The sequence below is a fragment of the Vombatus ursinus genome, unplaced genomic scaffold (assembly GCF_900497805.2).
Source record: "Vombatus ursinus unplaced genomic scaffold, bare-nosed wombat genome assembly UNPS02009975.1, whole genome shotgun sequence".
In the NCBI taxonomy this organism is placed as follows: Eukaryota; Metazoa; Chordata; class Mammalia; order Diprotodontia; family Vombatidae; genus Vombatus; species Vombatus ursinus.
In genome coordinates, this window is record NW_020949753.1 from 6,851,338 (window position 1) to 6,873,871 (window position 22,534).

The 22,534-nt window shown below is 37.2% G+C and overlaps 1 pseudogene; it reads right to left on the reverse strand.

Moving 5' to 3' along the window:
- The window catches only part of LOC114036724, a 43,272-nt pseudogene extending 21,114 nt beyond the window's left edge, over nt 1–22,158 (reverse strand).
- Between the last annotated feature and the right edge of the window lie 376 nt (nt 22,159–22,534).

Here is a 22,534-nt window from a genome sequence, read left to right on the forward strand (position 1 = left end):
TCTATCTATCTATCTATCTATCTATCTATCTATCTATCTATCTATCTATCTAACTATATCTATCTATATCTATCTATCTCTATATATGTATATATACATACAAATAATTTTTTCCCTCCAACTACCCTAATACTGACAAAGTTCTCATGAGTTACAAATATCATCTTTCTATGTGGGAATGTAAACAGTTCAACCTTAATAAGTCTCTTGTGATTTCTCTTTCCTGTTTATCTCTTTATGTTCCACTTGAGTCTTGTATTTGAAAGTCAAATTTTCTATTCAGCACTGGTCTTTTCATCAAGAATGCTTGAAAGTCCTCTATTTCACTGAATGACCATTTTTCCCCCTGAAGGATTATACTCAGTTTTGCTGGGTAGGTGATTCTTGGTTGTAATCCAATTTCCTTTGCCCTCCAGAATATTATATTCCATGTCCTGTGGTCCCTTAATGCTAAATCTTGTGTTATCCTGATTGTGTTTCCACAATACTTGAATTGTTTCTTTCTGGCTGCTTGTAATATTTTCTCCTTGACCTGGGAACTCTGGAATTTGGCTACAATATTACTAGGAGTTTTCCTTTGGAGAGCTCTTTCAGGAGGAGATCTGTGGATTCCTTCCATTTCTATTTTGCCCTCTGGTTCCAAAATATTAGAGCAGTTTTCCTTGATCATTTCTTGAAAGATGATGTCTAGGTTCTTTTTTTGATTATGGCTTTCAGATAGTTCAATGATTTTTCAATTCTCTCTCCTGGATCTATTTTCCAGGTCAGTTGTTTTTCCAATGAGATATTTCACATTGTTTTCTAATTTTTCATTCTTTTGGATTTGATTTACAGTGTCTTGATTTCTCATAAAGTCACTAGGTTCCAATTGCTCTATTCTAATTTTTAAGGAAGTATTTTCTTAAGTAAGCTTTTGGACTTCCTTTTCCATTTGTCCAATTTTGCTTTTTAGGGTATTCTTCTCCTCATTGGCTTTTTGGACCTCTTTTGCCATTTGGGTTAGGCTATTTTTTAAGGTGCTATTTTCTTCAGTATTTTTTTGGGCCTCCTTTAGTAAGCTGTTGACTTGTTTTTCATGATTTTCTTGCATCACTCTCAGTTTTTCCTCTACTTCTCTTACTTGCTTCTCAAAATCCCTTTTGAGCTCTTCCAAGGCCTGGGACTGATTCATATTTTTCTTGGAGGCTTTGGATGTAGGAACTTTGGCTTTGTTGTCTTCTTCTGGTTTTAAATTTTGATCTTCTTTGTCACCAAAGTAAGATAATATAGTCTGACTCTTTTTGCACTGCTTACTCATGATCCCAGCCAATTACTTGAGTTTTAATCTCTTTGTTAAGGCAAGAGTCTGCTTCCAATATGGAGAATGTACTGTCCCAAGCTTCAGGGGCTTGTACAGCTGTTTTCAGAGATACTTCTATGGACCATAAAATTTTCAGTTCTTCCAAGGTGCTATGTTAAGGGGTGAGGTGTTTCCTCTCCACTGCCAAAACAAGCTCCACCACACCAGCGCTTCTCCTTACCCTAGGACCATCCCTCAGAACCGTGACCCAGATCCAAGCACGGGCAAAGCAAGAGATTCCTGCCTCAGCACTGGCAAAGAGATCCCTGCAACCCCCCTCTGATCAGCCACGTGATTGCCCCTCAGCCTGTGGGCCAAAAGCTCAGGAAACAGCCTCGGCCCTGGACCATGCTCAAGACTTGCAGCTGGGATCCTGCGCTCCTCTCTCACCACCCCAGTCACAGACTTTTCCCACTGACCTTCTAAGTTGTCTTTGTCATTTGTGGGTTGAGAAGTCTGGAAACTGCCACAGCTGTCCTTGATTCAGTCCTCTAAGGTCTGCTCCAGGGTCGCTGAGGCTTGTGCGCCCACACCGAAATGTGCTTCTCTCCCTGCCCAGCACGATATACCTTTCCGATCAACCATTCAGGTTATCTTGGGCTGGAAATTTGTTTCACTCTGTCTTTTAGTGGGTTCTGCTGCTTAGAATTTGTTTAGAGTCATTTTTACAGGTATTTGGAGGTATTTGGGGGAGAGCTTAAGCAAGTCACTGCTTTCCCTCTGCCATCTTGGCTTTACCCCCAGCAGTGACCAGAGGATCTCAGACTCACAGGAGGAGAACCAGGAGAAAGTAGGGTCATGAAAACCAAAAGAGAAAAGAGAGCATCAAGGAGAAGAAAATAATCAATAGTGTCAAAGGCTACAGATGGATAGAGGATGAGAACTTGGGAGGGAGGACCAGTATATATAGTGATTAAGAGATCATTGGCAAGATTGGAGATGTAATTTTATATGAATGTTGGGGTAAGGAGCCAGACTACAGAGAATTAAAAAGATAGTAAATGAAAAGATGTATAGGCACTAATTGTAGATTACCTTCTCAGTGGAGAGAAAGAGAGAGACAGACAGAGACAGACAGACAGACAGACAGAGACAGAGAGACAAAGAGAGAGAGAGACAGACACACAGAGAGAGACAGATGCAGAAAGACAGAGAGACAGAGAGAGAGAGAGAGAATAACTAGAAGGACAGTTAGATCAAATGAGGTCTTTTTTGAGGATTGGGGAAAGATGAGCATCTTTGTAGAAGTACGGAAGCAATCATTAGATGGGGAGAAATTCAAGACTAGTAAGAGTGGGTGTGATAGAGGGGGAAATCTACTGGAGAAGGCAGGATAGAACTAAGCATAAAATGAAATTCTAAAAACCAAAGAATAGATAAAGAAAATGAAATAATTCATATTAAATGAAATTTTGAATTTTTGAACTAATAAAATATATAAACTGTTAGTTTATCTAGTCAAAAATAGAGATAAAAAAGTTGCTTATATCAAAAAATAGGGGAAAACAATAATATATAGGAAATAAAAGAAAGGAAAGAAACTTTTTTGCCCAATTATATGCCAATAAAAAGATAAATTAAATGGATTATTTACAAATATCCAGATAATAAAAGGTACAAAACTGAGAGTAGCACATTCTGACCTTGTAAACGGTTCATCTCTTTCAGACTTTTATGAACTAGTAAGAAGAAATATTAATTCTCCCAGTGGTATGAAAAAATTCTTCAATAAACCTAATGAAATTATAGTGAAACTAAAGAATAATTAACTGATTGAAAAATCAGCCAACACTCAGTGGCCTTAAAAGGCATGAGCAAACTCCAACTAATAAGAAACATAGATATTTTGTAATAAACACTCCAAATTAGAAAAAAATACAAAAGGTTTCAGAAAGGAAAGAAGAAAAGAAACAGAGGATATATCTAGTCAAGAGATGTAGTGACAATACTAGGGAAAACCTTCTTCAGGGAAAACTTCGTCACTACTCTGAGGTTATAGCTCTATAATATTAAATGTCCATTGTATATGTATTTATTCAGTTTTCATGTGGGCTTTTCCAAATATTTGGATTTTAACATCATGTCAAGGTTATTTGGCTGAATTTCTCCATTTTTATCGGGTTTTTTAATATGATGTAGACCAATGGTGTCAACCTGAAATATAAATGGATACTTGTGGATAACATATTGACTTAGAAAACCATACATTAGCATCATCTATATTGTATTGTCTTTTTATTTATTTTGTTAAATATTTCCCAGTTATATTTTAATCTGGCTTGGCCTCAGGAGTTTTGCTCTGCAAGTTTGATGCCTCTGTTTTAGACACATCTGGATAAAAAAAGATGTGTCAACACAGAATGAATAGCAACCATTATATGAGAAGAAATTCAATACTAGTGATATTGGGCGTGAGTATACCCAGCAATATAGCCAGTATACCCAGCAATCATGGTTTTCAAACAACCTAAGATTTGTGATGCAAGAATGCAAATGTTTGTAACATCTCTGTCACATGATTACACAGCTGAAGAGATGTGATTGTAGGGTAATAGAGAGGAATGAAGGGACTACCTTGGGGTAGTGTTTAGAAAGCATGTGCATGCATCTGATGATCAACTAAGAGTCAGTTTGCACACTAATGTTGAAACCTTGTGGTAGTTTGGAAACAATTTGATGACAAGTTGAGAAAATACAATAATATATCACACTTAGAAGCAGTCAATTTGATGTAATTGGTACACATACACAAAAATCATCATGTACATGATCATGATGGTTTTGAATTGTTGCAGTGACAAAGCTAAAATACTTTAAATATTCACATACTTATTGTCACAGAGGAGAAATATATTTGTAACATAACTGGGCAATTATTTACTGCTTAACATGTTATTAAAGAATTTTGGATAATTGTCTTGAGCCCTTAAAAGGTTAATGAACCATGAAATGGAAACCACTAATCTAATACAAGCTATAACTTGAGAAAACTTTGTCTCATAGACATGAAGTGATTCTACTTCATATTAAAGACAAGAGTAAAACCCAGGTCCTCTGACTACAAATTCAGTTGTTGTTTTTTTACTGAATTAATTTGATCAGTATATACAGGAAAATTGAGGATATATTTCATGGCCTAAATAATTTAATTTGTTAGCCTATATTGTTCAGATAAGCATGTCTCAAATAATATATATGTGTCCACTAATATTGTCACCAACATATTATATCATAATTAGTACATCAATAATATGTTACAAACAAACCTCCTTTGTAAAGTCACAAAATTAACGTCATTATGATATGTTTTGATGTAATGCCTATTTATCACATTGACAACATTGTTCCTAAAGATCTAACCACATCAGGCCTAACTGTCTTATTTAATGTTGCTTCTACAAAACAAATGAAAAATGTTAGGGGAGATGAGTTTGGAATTGTCAACTCTACACTTTACTTTGTGTTGATAACACAAAGTAGCTACTTAGGGTAAAATGACGGAGTTTCAAGAAACCAAATCTATCTATGGCTACTCTGCAGTTTTAACAAAGTAATCAGTAATTTTTTCTTTCTTTTGGTATGCAAGCACACATTTGAGAAAGGGGAGCAATTAGTAACCTAGTTTGGATTGCTTACCTTTTCAATTTTTTTTAAATCTCTGCATGTTTGTTCCTTATACATGGATTGTCCCTTCCTTCTCAACCACGATATTACCTATTCACATATTTTCTATCTTTGAGGGCCAACTCAAATGCCATCTCTACTTTGTAGTTCTCTCTGATCCCCAGACCAAAGTCATTTCTACCTAATATGATCCCATAGCACCTTACTTCCTCTTATACAGCCAGCATTTTCCCATTCACAGCATATTTATCAATAAACATGTCAACTCACAGCCATACAATGTCATGAGAAGGATGTTGATATTTGAAAGTTAGACTATTTCAGGGAAAAGCTTGGAATCATTAAAAATACTACACACTTTCCTAAATGCAACCAGCCTATTGTCTTCCAACTCAATTCTAGTCTCAGTTCATTGTTTATGTTCAGTAGCTTCTCAAGATATATGTACTAACGGACCAGCTCGAAAGAATATCACATACCACAGTTTACCAGTAATTAAAACTGTGGGTCACCCAAAGGACAAAGAAGAGGACACATAGTAGGTGTTGGTAGGTTATAGCGAGAATTGTTTTTGACCTGGAATAGTGATTTCATTGGTGTAGAGACTGTCCAGTGAAAAAACTTTCTCCTTTCTTTCTGGTAGCTGAGTACATATTTCTCCTATCACTTTCATTAGTATTTTCTATCACCAATTACTAAGTTCACAAATACAATTTATTTTCCTTATGATAGACATTTAGATTTTCTAAAATTGCTAATAAAAGCCAGGGAATACTAATATTTACAATATTTTTATTATGTCTGTCAAGGTCTTCAGGTACTTGTCAAATTAATCTGACAGAGTGGATAGGGGACTGGGAAGGTGCATCCCATACAAACCTAAAAACACAAGACTCTTTGATGTTGGCCATCAAATCACCACCAGCTCCCCCATTTTTTTCTTTCTTCACTTCAGCCATAAAATCATTGCAATCCAATCCTCCTACTACTGCTAAATATTCTGGGCAGGACTAATTCAGGCAAGTTCAATGATTCAAGATTTGGACTAGGTTAAATTAAATAGCATGGATCATAAAATGCAAAATAAAATGCCTTCACTGTAACACAGATTAAAGTTCATGAACCTGATTCATAGGGAGCTCCCTCAGGATTTACTCAGAGCCTATTCACTTCTATTTTACACAAATTTCTGACAAGTGTGATCACTGAGTTTTCAAGTATGCAGCAGATTATAAGTAAAAGCAATGCATTAGGAGAATGACTACTATAGGGAGACAAACTGACAGCATTGTCTGACTGCAAAAATCAATAGATAATAACTACAAAGAGCAAACAAAGGGAATTATAAAGCATATCCATTCAGTACTATTTAACTTAGAAGCAAACAACCCTTTAATAGCTCCTGAGATGACACTGTGTTATAGCACAATACCACTTCTGATCTTCCCAGTCACCAAAAAATCAAGAAAAGGCTAAATTATATTAAGTATATTTTGTTCAAAAGACAGAAACCTGTCTAATTAATTTTTGAAAGAATTCTATTCAAAAGGTCTTTGATAAATGTTACTGATGCCTTTTGTTTTTACATCATTTCCATCATTTCTGCATATAAGCCTAACCAATGAGCTTTTCCTTGTACCAATAATAAAATAGCAATTCATTATTCAGCCATTATAGCAATGGCATCTCTTAGCACAGGCAACATTCCATATGTCCCAAACTCTTGGTATTTAAAAGGTTAAACCTTTAATTATCTAGAAAATTCTAATAGTCAGAATCATTCCTTCACCAGGGTTCCAACTAGCTAAAGTTCTACTCTATATGTACTTTTGAGTTCTGTGCATATACTATGGTGTTATCCTCAGTGGAATCATCAAACTATTGAATACGTCTCACTTTACTAAGTACTTCTAGGTATTTATGTACAGTGAGACTTGATTAACAGAGACTCCAAAATTTTTTGATGATTTGAACTGAGACTAGGCCTCAATTCACGTTTCTACTATCAATACAAATAGGAAAAGGAAGGATGGGGATAATGATTTCTGAGTGCCCATAAGCCCATAACCCTCTTCCCCTACCCATGATGCTGACTGATGTGGCTGAAAGTGAGCTTGGGAAGTAAATTAATAGGAAATTAAATTGCAAATGAGAAGAAAAGAAAAAATAATTAGTAACATCCATTTGCTCTGTGCTCCATGCTTAGAGAAATACATTGCGCTGTCCATATATAAGGAAAATGAGAAAGGGTTACACTCAAAATACAATGAGGGAATAAGATCTTAAACAAAGTATACAGGCTGAGTGGATTGTTCAATATTAAACAGCTTTTCAAGTTGCTAGACAAGAATGAAGACTTTGTCACTTTGTTCCAGATGACATGTTGACAGCATGCCTTTGATAGTTCAGTGGAGGAAGAAGATTTTATATGTCTATAATAAAGACATAAAAGATTTTTGACAGTAGACAGCATCTTGTACAAACTGCTGTACTGATACCATTCTCCATCCAAATTTGACAACTAGTGATAATGATAAAAATTAAGCAATGGGGGTGGAATCAGTCAGGTTGGAACAACAGTGGAAAACAGAATACAGATGGAAGGCTTCTATGCCTCAGAGACCTCTGAAAATGCCAATATTTCAGATGTATTGTTGTTAACAACATGTAGAATGTACTGGGCTAAGTGCCGTCTCTCCATTCCTCATTCTGTATGATACCTGCCTTCTCTCTTCCTTCCCACCCACACAGCTAAAGCTAGGAAGCTTTCAGGTTGCTTTTAGAAAGGTAGGTCAAAGCTTTAGGAACAGGCCGTTGGAGACAATGAAGCAGGAGAATTGATTCATATAACGGGAGCCTGTCAGACACTATCATGAATGAAAGATGGAAGACTAGACAGAAGCAATTTTGCTCCCTCCAACAACCCAAACAGATTGAAGTGTTCTGTCCATGATTACTGAGTCTTTGAGTTCGGAAATGAACTTAAGAGGCTAGAGGGGCAGTCGAGTGCAGTGAAAAGAATACTAAACTTGGGCTCAGGAGCTGGGTTTGAATCCTAGCTCTAGCATAAATTGTGTAATCTTTGAGTAGTCACTTTACTTTTCAGCCTCAGTTTCTTCATCTCTAAAATGAGGCAATAACATTAGCACTACCTAGGTCATTGAAAGGAAAGTGCTTTGCTACCCTTAAAATGCTACAAAACTGTGATGCGTTACTGGATATGCCCCTAACCAGTTCTGTGACCTTGGATTTATCATTAAATATAGAAGACTAAAATCTTTGTCATCATCCAGTGGATTCTCTCTCCAAATGCAAGAATACATACTTGGCATGCCTGATTTGGTCACCCTTTATTACATGTCCTTGTAGTGACAATCTATGAATAAACATTTGTGAAGAGCCTACTATGTATCATGCACCATGCTAGCCTCTGGGAGAAAAAGTATAAAGATTAAAAGCATTAAAAAATGCTTACTCCCAATGAGTTTATTGTCTAAAAGGGAGATGAGTACACATAAAAGTATAGAAAGCATAAATATGAAACTAATACATAGATATATACAAGGTATGTACCTATGTATCTATGAATACACACACACACACACATACACACACATGGGTGACCGTACCCGTACCTACAATCTACATACAATCTGTCCCAAAAGTCTTAATGCAGTTTAAGCTTTCACTAAAACTTTTGGGACACCCTATATATAGTTAGTGTGTTTACACATATATATATATATACATACATATATCTATATATATATGTTTATATATGTGTGTATACATATAAAGTACATAAGTAGTTGAATACAACTTTCGAAAGGAGGGCACTTGTACTTGTGGATATTAGAAAAGACTTTATACAGAAAAGGATGCCTGAGTTTCATCTTAGAGGAAGAGAGGCACTCTATTAAATTCGGAGGAGGTAGTATATTCCAGGCATAGTGAATGACTCAGGCAAAGACTTGGAAGTAGAAAAATTAATATCTTATGTGAATAATAGAAAAAAAGCTGAGTTAGTCTGGATTACAGAGTGCAGATTGGGGAGTAATATCCAATAAGGCTGGAAAAAATAAGTTAGGGCCAGGTTATGTATGGCATTAAAAAAGCTAAATATAGGAGTTTTTTTTTTATCTTAGAGGATATAGAAAGCTATTGGAATATGTTGAATGGAGGAGTTACATGATCAGATCTAGGTTTAGTGAAAATTTAGTGGTGTGAGGTATGGAGACTAATTAGGAGATTATTACAATAATCTAGGTAAGAGGTGATTAGGGCCCCAAATAAAACAGTATCCATGAAAGAAGAGAGGAGGTAGATGTAAGGACCAAAATTACCAAAATTTGGCAACTGTAGGGTAAGAGAGATTGAGTAGTACAGAGTCATGGCAAGATTATACATCTAAGACACTAGAAGGATAATAGTACCTTCAATAGAAAAGAAATATTTCTTTTTTTTTTTTTAGGCGATTGGGGTTAAGTGACTTGCCCAAGGTCACACAGCTAGTAAGTGTCAATCAAGTGTCAAGTGTTTGGTCTGAGGTCAGATTTGAACTCAAGTCCTCCTGACTTCAGGACCAGTGCTCTATCCACCTAGCTACCCCAAAAAGGAATATTTCAAAGAAGAAATGTTTTAGGGGAAGATATAATGAGTTCATTTTAAACATAGTACATTTAAGATGTTTCCTGAACATCAAGGATGTCATAATAGGCAATTGGTAATATAGGACTAAAGCTCTGGTGTTAGACTAGGTTTGAAAATATAATGAAACCCAGAGAAGCTAATGAACTGAGAGGGAGAGAGACAAAGAGACAGAGAGACAGAGAGAAAGAAACAGACAGACACAAAAAGAAAAAGACAAAAACTTGGGAAAGGATCGATAGGCAGAGGTCATAATGTGGATGATAAGCTAAGGAGACTGACAAGTGTGATTTGGCAGGAAGGAGGAAAATCAAGAGAGAGTAATATTAAAGAAAAACAAAAAACAACCCAGAGGCTCAAGAGGTTCCAGGAGGACAGGAGAACCAACAGCACCAAACCAGGTTCTCAGCTATCCAGTGACACCGGTCTGTTTGCTGTTCCTCAAATAAGACACTCCATTTTCTGAGTCCAGGCATTTCACACCTGGAATGTTCTCCATCCTCATCTCTGCCTTTGGGTTTCCTTGCCTCCTTTCAAGTTCCAGTTAAAATCCCACCCTCTACCAGAAACCTTTCCCCATCACTCTTAATTCTAGCACCTTTCTTGTTGATTATTTTCAATTCATCCTGTCTGTAGCTTGTTAGTACATAGTTACTTTCACATTGTCTCCCCCCATTAGCTTGTGAGCTCCTTGAGGGCAGGGATTGTCTTTTGCCTTTCTTTGTATCCCTAATACTGAGCACAGTACCTGGCACATAGTAGGTGCAAAATAAACATTTCTTGATTGATTGTAAAGCATTCTATAAATGTTAATTTTCATCATCACCATCATCATTAGACTCTATTTCTTTTTTTGAAGCTCATATAACATTTGCAATACTTCTGTATTGCCATAATTCACCATGACATTTTTTCCAAATATCACAAACAGTGGCTCAGCAATCACATTCACCAATTCTATTTGTTTTCAAAAATGATATAGTTCATCTGGCCCAGGTGACTTGAATGTATCAAGGGCAGCTCAGTGACCTTTTTTTTTTTTTTTAGCAAAACTATATTTAATTCAATTCTTTGAACACGTTAGTTCTTATGGGCAAGATACTGGGCTTAACACAGGCCATTCACAGATGAAAAGTGAGCTTATAAATCTACTCCTTCAGATTCTTTTCTCTCCTTTCTGCAGTTAAAGCCCTGGCCAACTATCCTCACTGCATTTTATTATCCCCAAATTTCAGTTTCCTTGAATACAAGGATCTTGTTCAGTGTAATTCTCTGTAGTATCTAGTGATTTACTTAATCAATGCTTCTTTGTTATATTGATGTCTTTTGCACAATTCTGAGGAGAAAGCACGGATGAAAAAGAGGTCAGAAATAGATGCTATTGCTCAAAAATAGCTTGCTTGTTGTGCCTGTGATTTTTGTCAGTCTGGCTAGAGGATAGTGTAAACATAAGCATGTAATTTGCTCAATGCCCTAATTAGATAAGTTAACTTTGTGAAGAGTTAAACTGAATCTCATGATTATAGAAACCACCTTTCCCAGGTCAGGCAACACATGTCTTGATTAATGAATGGGGCTCAATTATTTCCTTATTGTATTAGGACTAATTTCTACCAGAATTTCTCCAAAACATTTCCTCCCTCAACTCTGTGACAGGGATTCATTTTCCCTAAGAGGAGACAAAGCTCTCCCTAGGATTTGACTGAGGCATGCTCCCCATGGCAGTTTCTTTCCTCCTGCCTCTAACATGCAATATACTCAGGCCTTTTGTCATTTCCTCCTACAACAGGAATTAGCTTTCCCTAAAAAGAGAGAATGACGTCCCTGAGATCTGATTGGCCCCAGTTTCCATGACAACTTCCTGTTCACCCAAGAGCATAAAGAGTTCCAGCCTTGTGGAAGTCTAGGCCTCTCAATGTTGGTGAGTGCCTGAGATCACCTGAGTTGTCATACCCTTTCCTGCTGACCAGATATATGTCCTTAAGTGGGTGAAGGAGACCATGTCTCCCAAAGCTGAAACTAAGGGCCACTATATCCTTGTTGCATATCCTTGCTCAATTAGGGCAAAGTCAACCTCCTTTTTGTTGACTGTCCAATGACTTAGAAATGCCTCATTTTGTCCAAAAACTGAGCCTAAACTAAAAGAGTCCTGCATTACGCCAGCTCAAACACTAACCTTAATGTGATTTTTAAAATTTAAAATAATCTTGTTAATTGATGTCTTTTTTATATCATTATAGTTATCCTCACTATCCCTCTCCCTCCCCCTCCTAGAGAGCCATCCAGTATAACAAATAGCATTTTTGTAAAAGAGGAAAAAATCAGTACAACTAATCAATACACTGAGAAAGTCTGAAAATGTGTAATGTGTAAAACCTGTGGACTTCTCACTTCAACAAAGGGGTGGTTTGGGTGGGTCCTCCCATGTCTCTTCATTTAAGTCCTACTTGATCTTTATAGTTCTGTTATCTTCACTTTTGACTGTTTGGTGTGTTGTTCTTTTGATTTATGTTGTTATAATTACTATGTGTATTGTTTTCCTGGATTTGTTACTTCACTCTACATTAGTTCATGTAATCCTTTCTGCATTTCTTTGTACTTATCACATACATCATTTCTTACAGCATGATAATATTTCATTACATTTGTACACTTCAATTTCTTCAGCCATTCCTTAATTGATGGGCATCTACTTTTCCAGATCTTTGTTAACACAAAATGTGTTGCAATAAAGATTTTGGTATATATGAGGATTTTCTTCTTATTGGTGGCTTCTTTGAGGTATAAGCCCAGTCATGGAGTCTCTGGTTTAAAGGGTATAGGCATTTTAGTCACATTATGTGCATAATTCCAAATTGCTTTCCAAAATGGAAATATCACCTCACAGCCCTACCAATAATATAGCTATCATTGAGCCTGTCATTCTATAACCAACCTCTCCAACATTAGCTATTGCTATTTTTGTCATCTTTGCCAATTTACAGGGTGTGAAGTAAAACCTCAGAGTTGTTTTGATCTGCATTGTTCTCATTATATTTTTTTTTTTGGTGAGGCAATCAGGGTTAAGTGACTTGCACAGAGTCACACAGCTAGTAAGTGTAAGAGGCAGGATTTGAACTCAGGTCCTCCTGACTCCAAGCCTGGAGCTCTATCCACTGTACCACCTAGCTGCACCATTTTTCTCATTATTACTTATTTGAAGCATTCTTTCATGATTAAGAATAGTTTTCAATTCTTCTTTTGAAAACTGTTCATATCCTTTGACTATATTGAGGATAGATTGTTACTATATGAAATACAGAAATAAAAAATATAGAAATATTATCTATTTCTCTTCTAATTTTTAACAGTCTAGTTGTTAATATTAAGGTCATGCATTTAGCAAGGACTTTGTGTCATGGTATATAAGATGTTGATATAAGCTTAATTTCTTCCAGACTGCTTTCCAGTTTTCCAGCAGTTTTGATCAAACAAGGAGTTGTTTCCTGGGTAATTTATGTTTTCTACTTTATCAAACATTGGGTTATTGAGTTTCTTTGTTTCTGATTATCCCTTGACTGATCTTTTCCATTGTTCATTTCTCTACTTTTTAACCAAAACCAGATGGTTTTGACTATCACTATTTTACAAAAATTATCACCCATGTAACCTTAGGTAAGTCATTTTAACCTGGCTGGGTCTCAGTTTCCTCATCTATAAAATAAGAGTTGTACTAACTGATAGCTAAAGTCACTTTCAGCTCTGAGTCTTTGATTCTTTGAGCCTATGAACTTGTAATCAAAGATTTCAGCTACTCCACTCAGCTTCCTCCTGATTTTACTCATTGCTGCTGCCTGAAATTAATTTGCTCCAAAAGGAAGAACTACATATACACATTTTACAGGCAGAAGGGGGAGGGCAGTATGTAAAGAAGTAGCAGCCAGGAAAGGTGCTGTATATTAGCTTCTGTGTGATCCAAAATGCCCCCAATAGAGATCAGGGAGACATCTGCCTTGCTTATCTTTTTGCATGCCTACATATTCATGGCCATCTTCCTGCACTCTCCAGAGACACTTGAGTATATAGGAAGAAGAACTCCAATGTGCAGCCTCCTGCTTTTGCTGACAGGATAAGAAAACTTGCTTCCCTGCTGCAGTTTGGGGCACAAATATGTTTCCATCCTTTGCTGACTGATGCAGATTTTATCTATACATGCAAAATGAAGTAAAAAAAAAACCTAAGTACCAAGGTAATTTTGATCATGGCACAGAAATAATATGTAAGTAGGTTGTCTTCAAGAAATACAACAGAGGATAAAGACCAAGTCACTTAGAGCTCTCCTTTCCTTGGTTGCATGCCCACAACTCCCTGAAAAAAAAAAATCACCATTTCCTCTTAGTTTATCCACATTGTTCCCAAATAGCCTCGACTTCATAATTAAACAATGTAATTAGATAAGGGAAAAGGGGGGGACACAGTATCAAATGTCCATAAGAAGTGGCATAAACTCTTTAATCATTCATTCTGGTTAATCACAAACCCCTATCTCCTAAGCACAAGTCTCTCCCTCAATGGAGTCCCAGGGGAGTCCCTCAGGCCCTTTCTCAACATTACTTTAGGGCACAGCAAGCAGAGAATAGACAGAGGTTAAGAGTGCCCACAGATAAGTGTCCCTGGGAAATTATCCCAAAGCTAGATTATTGCCACTGCTTGCCTTGCAGATAGATGGCTGAGAACAATAGGAGCTGCTGCTACATCCACAGATACAAGTAGATTAGGAATCAATAAAGCACACACGTGTCCAGAAACAGACACTAGGGTTCTTCAGAATGGCACAGGCCCAGGAACAAATAACTCCAGACTATACAGCCACATCAGTGACCAAACTCTTTTAAATTGATTAGGCAAGGGAAAACAGCACTGTATTTCCCTATCAGCCTTGCCACATGCCTTTGTCGTCTTCTCCTTCAAACTCCTACGCCAGGTTCTGCGTCTTGCATCATATTCACAGTCAAGCCAATCTGGGCCATGCTGTGATGGAAACAAGTCAAAAATTGCTCTGGTATTGGCAGTCTTCTGTGGAAATACAGTGTTCCAGGACTATTCACCCAATATGAAGTCAAGTCGAGTCAACAGAAAATTACTGACCTATATAAATAATTCAAGTCCCAACCAAGATATTTGATCGATAACTGTATGTGTGGGATTTTTTCCTCTCAAGTACCTGGATAACTGTGCTGGTTCTTTACTTCCCTTTTGTAGACACACTCACCAACCCCTTTCACTGAACTGAGGAGCCACTATCAAATAACTGCGAAATGCAAGATCTATCTAGCATGCAGTACTTGGATAGTTCAGCCCCCTAAGTGTGAGGTCCATGTCAGCTTACCCAGATTTCTGAGATTTCTTGATATAGAACATTTAACTCATTTGCCTTATATTTAAATGGACTCAAAACAGACCAAAAGAAAAGAGCTCACACATCTACCCTCTATGACAATGTCAGATAATATGATGGTATCTTGAGGAAAGTTTGGTTCAAAAGTGTTACCTCCATTCACTTGATGCCAGTTAATAGAGTCAGTCTGACGAACACCAGCTGATTCCTTGTTGTTAATAACCCTATCCTATCCAGCCAGTAGCACTGAGAAAGGATGGTGAAGAGAGAGGCAGGTCCTTCCTCACTTCTACCTCTCAGAATCCCTTCAAAGTTCTTCGTGAAAACCATCCCCGAAGTATGACCTCCCCTGATCCCTGCTTCCACCATGCCCACCTGTTGATGCCAATTCCCACAATTATCTTGAATTCATTGGACATATATTTTGTAGATGCTTAATATGTGTGTGTTATCTCCTCAATGGAGAATACGCTTCTTGAAGGGAAGGCTATTAAACTTTTGTCTTTATATTACTATATTACATAGTACTTTGGAAGTTAATAGCTGCTTAACAAATGATTATTGATTGATGTATAAAATAATGTAATATCAAGTATTCTATCTGGGCAGCTAGGTGGTGCAGTGGATAGAGTGCTGGGCCTGAAGTCAGGAAGACTCATCATTCCTGAGTTCAAATCTGACCTCAGATACTTACCAACTAGGTGACTCTGGGAAAGTCACTCAATCCTGTTTGCCTCAATTTCTTCATCTGTAAAATGAACTGGAGAAGGAAAAGGCAAACCACTCCAATATCATTGCCAAGAAAATCCCGAAAGGAGTCACAAAGAATCAGACACAGCCAAAACAACTGAGCAACAATAAATATTCCATCACGTTCAATCTTCTGCCATATTATTTCAAGCAAATAATAACCAATTAAAGAGCTTTTTCAAGCATCATTCACGGAAACATAGAATTAGAGGAGATCTCAAAGAATCACTTGGTTCCATTCTATTCCCCACTCCCTTACTTCCAATTAAAGCACTCAAGGCAGCTAGTTGTCTATCTGGTTTTTAATCTATCTCATCCTCTATGTATACCAAACTGTATGTACAATTTAAATCATAGTATCATGGGAACATAGATTTAAGGTTGGAAGGGACAACATCTAATCCAAACTCCTTCATTTGACAGATGAGGTAATTGATAAGACTTGCTTTAGGTCACACAGGCAATTTAGAGGTGAGTTTGAAACTCAGGATCTGTAACTCTAGAGCTGATGTTCTTTCCTGAAAAGTTAATCAGTAATCTCCTAAACCAATACTTCATATGTTCTCTGGCAAATGTCTTTCCCCTCTTGGTTGAGAAAAGTATGCCTCCATTACTAAAAAGCCATGAAGATTTCCCCATCTTCATCCTTATAGGAGTCTTCAGTTCCCCCTTCTTCTGAGGTCCACTAGGATTTCTGAAATTTGTCGCTGTTTTCCTAGAATAGTAATTGTGCATCTGCCCTCTGGTACAAGTGTGGCACGTACCAGACCTATTGAATCGATGAATTGTGGTAGAAGAGAGAGATTGGAACTGCCCCCCAGCCTAGAGGTGTTTCAGCAGCAGAAAAGAAATGTCAAGCAGGGATAACAACATCCTCCAGAACAGGAGCTTCTTGCCCGCTAAGGGAAGCTAACAGATTTCATGATGTAATACTGGATAGATTGATCAAGAAAAATCTCATCTTAAATCCAAATGCCTCTATATTGAGTACCCTGGACTACCTAAGCTTAATCCTTTGATTGGATACTATTTCTAACACATTGCTGCTTCCACATTTTATTAAGCTGTTTTCATTAGCACAGAAATTACCTTTCCAGAAAACATTTTTACCGCACATACACTAGACACACAGTGTTAAAAATGACAACAGTTGGACCTGTCCTGAGTATTGTGAAGATATTTAAGAATTGTTTTTGGTACTAATTAGACTCCATGTAGAAGCCTGTTGCTTGAATAAGTGTGTAAGGAGGCACTGGCGACTTGACTGTCTGCAGCATTTTCAATCTCCTGTCTATAGCCATGTCTAAAGGGTGACATGCATAGTAGATAGAGAGCTACCTTAGCAATTAGATTTCATGGAGTCCATGTTACACCCCAGACATATGTTGGCTGTGTCACATGGGCAAGTCACTTGCCCTTTCTACGTCTATCTTTCTAATAGATGTAGAAAGGTACCAATCTTCATTAGTCAGGGGAATTTCTTTACTGGGCATTTCCTACTCCCATGAAATCATAAGTCTGGAACAACAGTAACAACAAAAATAATATTCCAAGTATGATTTGACAAGTTCAAAGTACAATGAGACTATTTCCCCCTTATTCCTGGATGTCATGCCTTTTTAAAACAGCCCCAAACCACATTATCTTTTTTTAAAAATTTTTTTAGGCAATTGACTTGCCCAGGGTCACACAGCTAGTAAGTGTCAAGTGTTTGGTCTGAGGCCAGATTTGAACTCAAGTCCTCCTGACTTCAGGGCCGGTGCTCTATCCACTGCACCACCTAGCTGCTCCCACATTATCTTTTTATTGGCCATCAAATCACTCTATTAACTCAAAATGAACTTTTAGTCCAGTAAACCAAACATTCCTCCCCCCCCCATGAAATATTGTCTAACCATGTGCCCTCACACACTCATCTAATACTAGTGGATTTTTTCAACCCAAATATTTATCCCTAATGAACATCATCTTGTTAGATTAAAAAAAATAAACAAAGGTTTTATCCTATCAAGGCCTTTTTAAATCCTGACTTTGTCATTGTAGTGGTAATTATCTTTTCTGGCTTGATGTACTCTGCAAATTTAATGGATTTGTCAGCTATGACTTTCTTTAAGTTATTGACACAAATGTTAACAAAGCACAGAGTCAAGCATAGACCACTGGGACACTCTGTTGGAGACCTCCTGCCAAGTTTATATTAAACCATTAACAGAATCTGGTGATTAAACCACCTCCAAATTCAGGCCACATTTCTCCATCTTTTCCATAAAAAATAGCATGAGTTAATATATCAAATGCTTTGCTAAGATGTAAATAAACATTATCTTTAACATTACCTAATCTACCAGCTCAGTAACTTGTTAAGAAAGAAAGTGAGGTTAGTTCAGCAAACTTGTTCAAGATAAAGCCATTTTGACTCCATAATAGTCATTTCTCTTTTTAGTGGTTCACAATCCATCTCTTTAATGATACATTCTAGAATCTTTCCAGGAATCAATGTCAATCTCACCAGCTTGTAGTTTTCAAACTTTTATTCTTATCCCTTTTTTGAAAATCAAGACAATATGTTTCTTTCTCCAGTCCTGAAGCGCCTCCAATATTGACTCATCTTTCAAAGATTACTGACACCATAACATTTTGCAGGAAAGCAATCTGAAGGAAGTAAACTAACCCACAGAGCTCATGCTGTTGGGGTACAAACTCCCAATTCAACAAAAACTGTTGGGAGAACTGGAAAGCAATCTGGCAGAAACTAGGTACAGAGGATCATCTCACACCTCTACCAAAACAAGCCCAAAATAGCTATGTGATTTAGATTTAAAGGGTAACCTTATAAACAAATTAGAGGAATATGGAGGAAAATGCACCAGATCTATGGATGGGGAAGAGTTCATGACCAAACAAGAGATTGAATGGTCAGGGAAATAAAATGAATAATTTTGTATTCATGGAATTAAAAAATGTATGTGAAAGCAAAGTCACTCAACTAAAATAAGAAAAGAAGCAAGAAACTGGAGGGGGGGGAATCTTTGCAGTAAGTTTACCTGATAAAATTCTCATGAGATAAATAGGAAACTGATTCACATTCATAAGAGGGAGAAGTGTTTTCTAATTAATAATCAGTCAGAGTATATGAATAGGCAGTTTCCTGAGGAAGAAGTTCAAGCTATCAATAGTCATTTTAAAAATTATTTGAATCAACAATAATTAGAGACATAGAAATTCAAACAGCTCTGAGGTACTATCTCACAACTATCAGATTGACAAGAGGTGTGACAAAAAGGGAGAAGACAAATGCTGGAGAGGCTGTAGGAAAACAGGTACATCAACGCACAGTTGATGGAACCGTGAACTGGTCTATTCATTATGGAAAGCAATTTGGAACTATGGCCCCAAAGCTTTTTAATTATACATACTTTTTGGCTCAGCAACATTGCCACTATGTCTATAACCCAAAGAGATCAAAGAAGGAAAGAGGGAAAAAATCCATACAAAATACAAAAATATTGATAGCAACTCTTTTTTTTGTAGTGGAAAAAGCTTGGAGACTGAAGGTATGCCCAAAAATTGTGGAATGACTGAACAAGTTGTACTATACGATTATGATTGAATGCTGTTGTGTTGTAAGAAATAATGAAGAGGATGGTTTCAGAGAGACTTCAGAGTATTTTAAGGAACTGATATATATAAATGTGTATGTGTACATGTGCATACATACATATATGTACATACATATAGGTTTGTTTACATATGTAAATATGTGTATATATGAACATGTGCAGTGCAGACACATGTGTATATGCATATATATACACACATTAAATAGACTTATAGGTGATGTGACTGTGATGTAAATATAAGCTGCTTTACATTCATTCCCTCACCAATTGGTGATCTAACTCTCTCCTGTGGCCACACTGAGCTCCATAGACCTTAGATTCATTTTTTCCTTAGACCTTCTATTCCAAGGATATGGAGAATGATGATGATGACATCAGTCATTCACCCTGGGGCCATCCATTTTTCAGATTACTGAAGAGCACTTTGAACAAGCCGCAAGTGGTGAGTGTGATTCTACCAACTAATGTTAAAAAAAACATATGCGACATGCCATCATCCCTTTCCTCCTTCCACACAAATACCTTAGACTGAAAATTCATTTACCCTTCAAGACTACCATTAATGCTCATTTTAAATGTAAAATCATGTCAGTTCTGCTTCCACAAAATATCTCACATCTGTTCCTCAATCTCTAGGCACAAAGCCACTATATCACTTCAGGCCTCATCATCTCTCACTTGGCTTACTTATTGCACTAGCCTGCCTCAAGTCTCTCTCCTCTCCAATTGATTCTCCATGCAGTTGCCAATATAAAATTCTTAAGGCACAGGTCTAACCATGTCACTCTTTTGCTCAATAAGCTTCAGTGGCTCCTTATGACTTTGCAGATCAAATACAAATTTCTTGGTATGATATTTAAAGCTTTTCTCAACTTGGTTTCATCCTATCTTTGTAGGTTTACTGTTCAGCCAAATTGATTTTCATGCTGTTCCTTACATACCATATGCTGTCTCCCATCTTTGCACATAGGCTGTCATAGGTATAGGAATGCCTATAATCCCTTCCTTTCCATACTCATGTCTTTTGGGAATGTAAACTGGAATAACCACTCTCCTTCAAAGCTCAATTCACATACATGCCTTTCCTGATCTCCCAAACTATTAGTGCGTCCTTCCCTCATTTCTCCCCATACAGTGTGAGCTCCTTGATAGCAGGGATTTTTTTTTCATTTTTGTCTTTGTAATTCCAATGACTGACATTATGTGGCATATAAGCATCACAGCTGATCTCTCTTTTTCAGCTGCTCATTTTTCCACCACTCTTTTTCTGCTGGGCTCTTTTTAGTGCTTTTTATCTGTTGTATCCAGATCATGAAGATCACAATCAGTACATAGCAAAGGCATCACTGAGCTGCTGAGAAGGAAAGGAATTCTTGCAGCTGCTCTCTGTCTTTTGCCCTGGCTCAGAGAAATGGGGTGAGTGAATGTTCTGTGTTGCCCTCTTCAGTTTAAAGTGCTAGAGATGATTCTCTTGAGATCCAAGAATTTGAGCTATGGCAACCTTGGAGCCAGAATTGCTGGTGGGGTGGTGAATCAGCCACCACAACAGGGAATCCTAAGAAGCCAGGGTACCTGGGACTCAAGCCTAAGGTGGGTTTTTAGACTTGGAACTGTGCTCTATAGAAACTGAGCTGAGCTATGCACCTAATCCTCTTCCCCTCCTCAAAGACTGAAGTGGCACAGAGGGGAGAATTAGGCCTCCCACATTTTAGGGAGAAAAATTTGTATTTTTGTGATCATATCTTTTAAAGTAAGTATTTTTGTATAAAAGCTTAAAAATGCTTATTTATTGATTGATTTAGGAGAGGGGCACAGGGTACATTGTCCCAACCTCCTTCAGCATAATCCTGCTCAGGCCTCTTTAAAAAATGCATCCCAGGTGCAAAGTCATATCTCATCAAACGTTTTTCTGCCAAATGCAAGGCCTTGTAGACACCCCAGGCAAGGAGAAGATGAAGAAGGAACAACACAGGAACAGTAAGAAACTTTAACAATTTTATAATATCTACAAAACTTTAACTGCAAGCTGGGTCTATTATTTTGGAAGGAAATAGAGTAATAGTAGGAAGATTTTTTTCTCCCAGTGGTTTGAATTCTAGCAAACAAAATTAAAGTCATATTTAACCCTATGGAGAATGCTGGTCTATCTGGGTATGTATTCTCATATCATTGAATCAGGATTAATTCAGTGGCAGAAGTCTTTACATAAATTCTAGTGTTTCAACTTCCCTAATCTATCTTCTTAAGCATAATTTTTAAAAAATATAGATAGACAGATATACACATATGTATATATGTGTCTGTGTATGAGAAAGAGAGAGAGAGACAGAGAGAGACAGAGACAGAGACATATCCACCCCTTATGTCACTTTAGCTTTTGCTCTCACCTTTGAGAGTCAGAAAAGCTGCTTGGTAATGACAACTTTTTAATCATTATAGTGATATTCTCTGACCTGGGGCAACAATAAGTTGTTCAAAATCAGAAGAGACCCTTTGAATGAGATTTATGCAGAATGAAAAGAAATAAGGATGGGGATATGCTTCAAATCATTCTCTCCATCTGATCACTGAAGTTTATTTGAGGTTGTAATGGATATTAAGAAAAAAACAGAAAGGTGCAACTTGGGGCTGGTGAGAAATAGAAGCAATGCTTCTAAATGTTGGTCACAAGAAGCTTCCTCTCCACAGACAGGTGGGTGGGGCTCTAAGTCAACAGCAGGTGGTGCTGTGAGCTCAGGCTGCTCCCACTCTCCAGCTCCCTTCAGCATCTCACAGGTGTGACCAGATCCCATCAGGGTCATTTTGTCTTTCAATCTAATTCTCTCTCCTTCTCAGCCAAGAGGAATTGATCATCTTCACTTTCCCATGGATCCTAATTTTCTTTTAGCTCCTTAGAAATCAGCCCGGGTTCCCTGTTTTCTTTAATAAAGAAATATGTAAACATCATGAGAATTTAATTAATAACCTTATCAAAATGGCTCAGCCCCCATCCCATCAATAATTTTATCTTTTTCACCTTCACATGACCCAAAAGACTACACATTCATATCATGAAATATATTTACTGAATGAAATTCCAACCTGCTGCATCTAGTGAAGTTTGAAATGCTAACTCTCTAGTGGTTGCTGACATTTCCATTAAACTCTGAGTTCTCAACTTCACTTTCACCAAGGGAA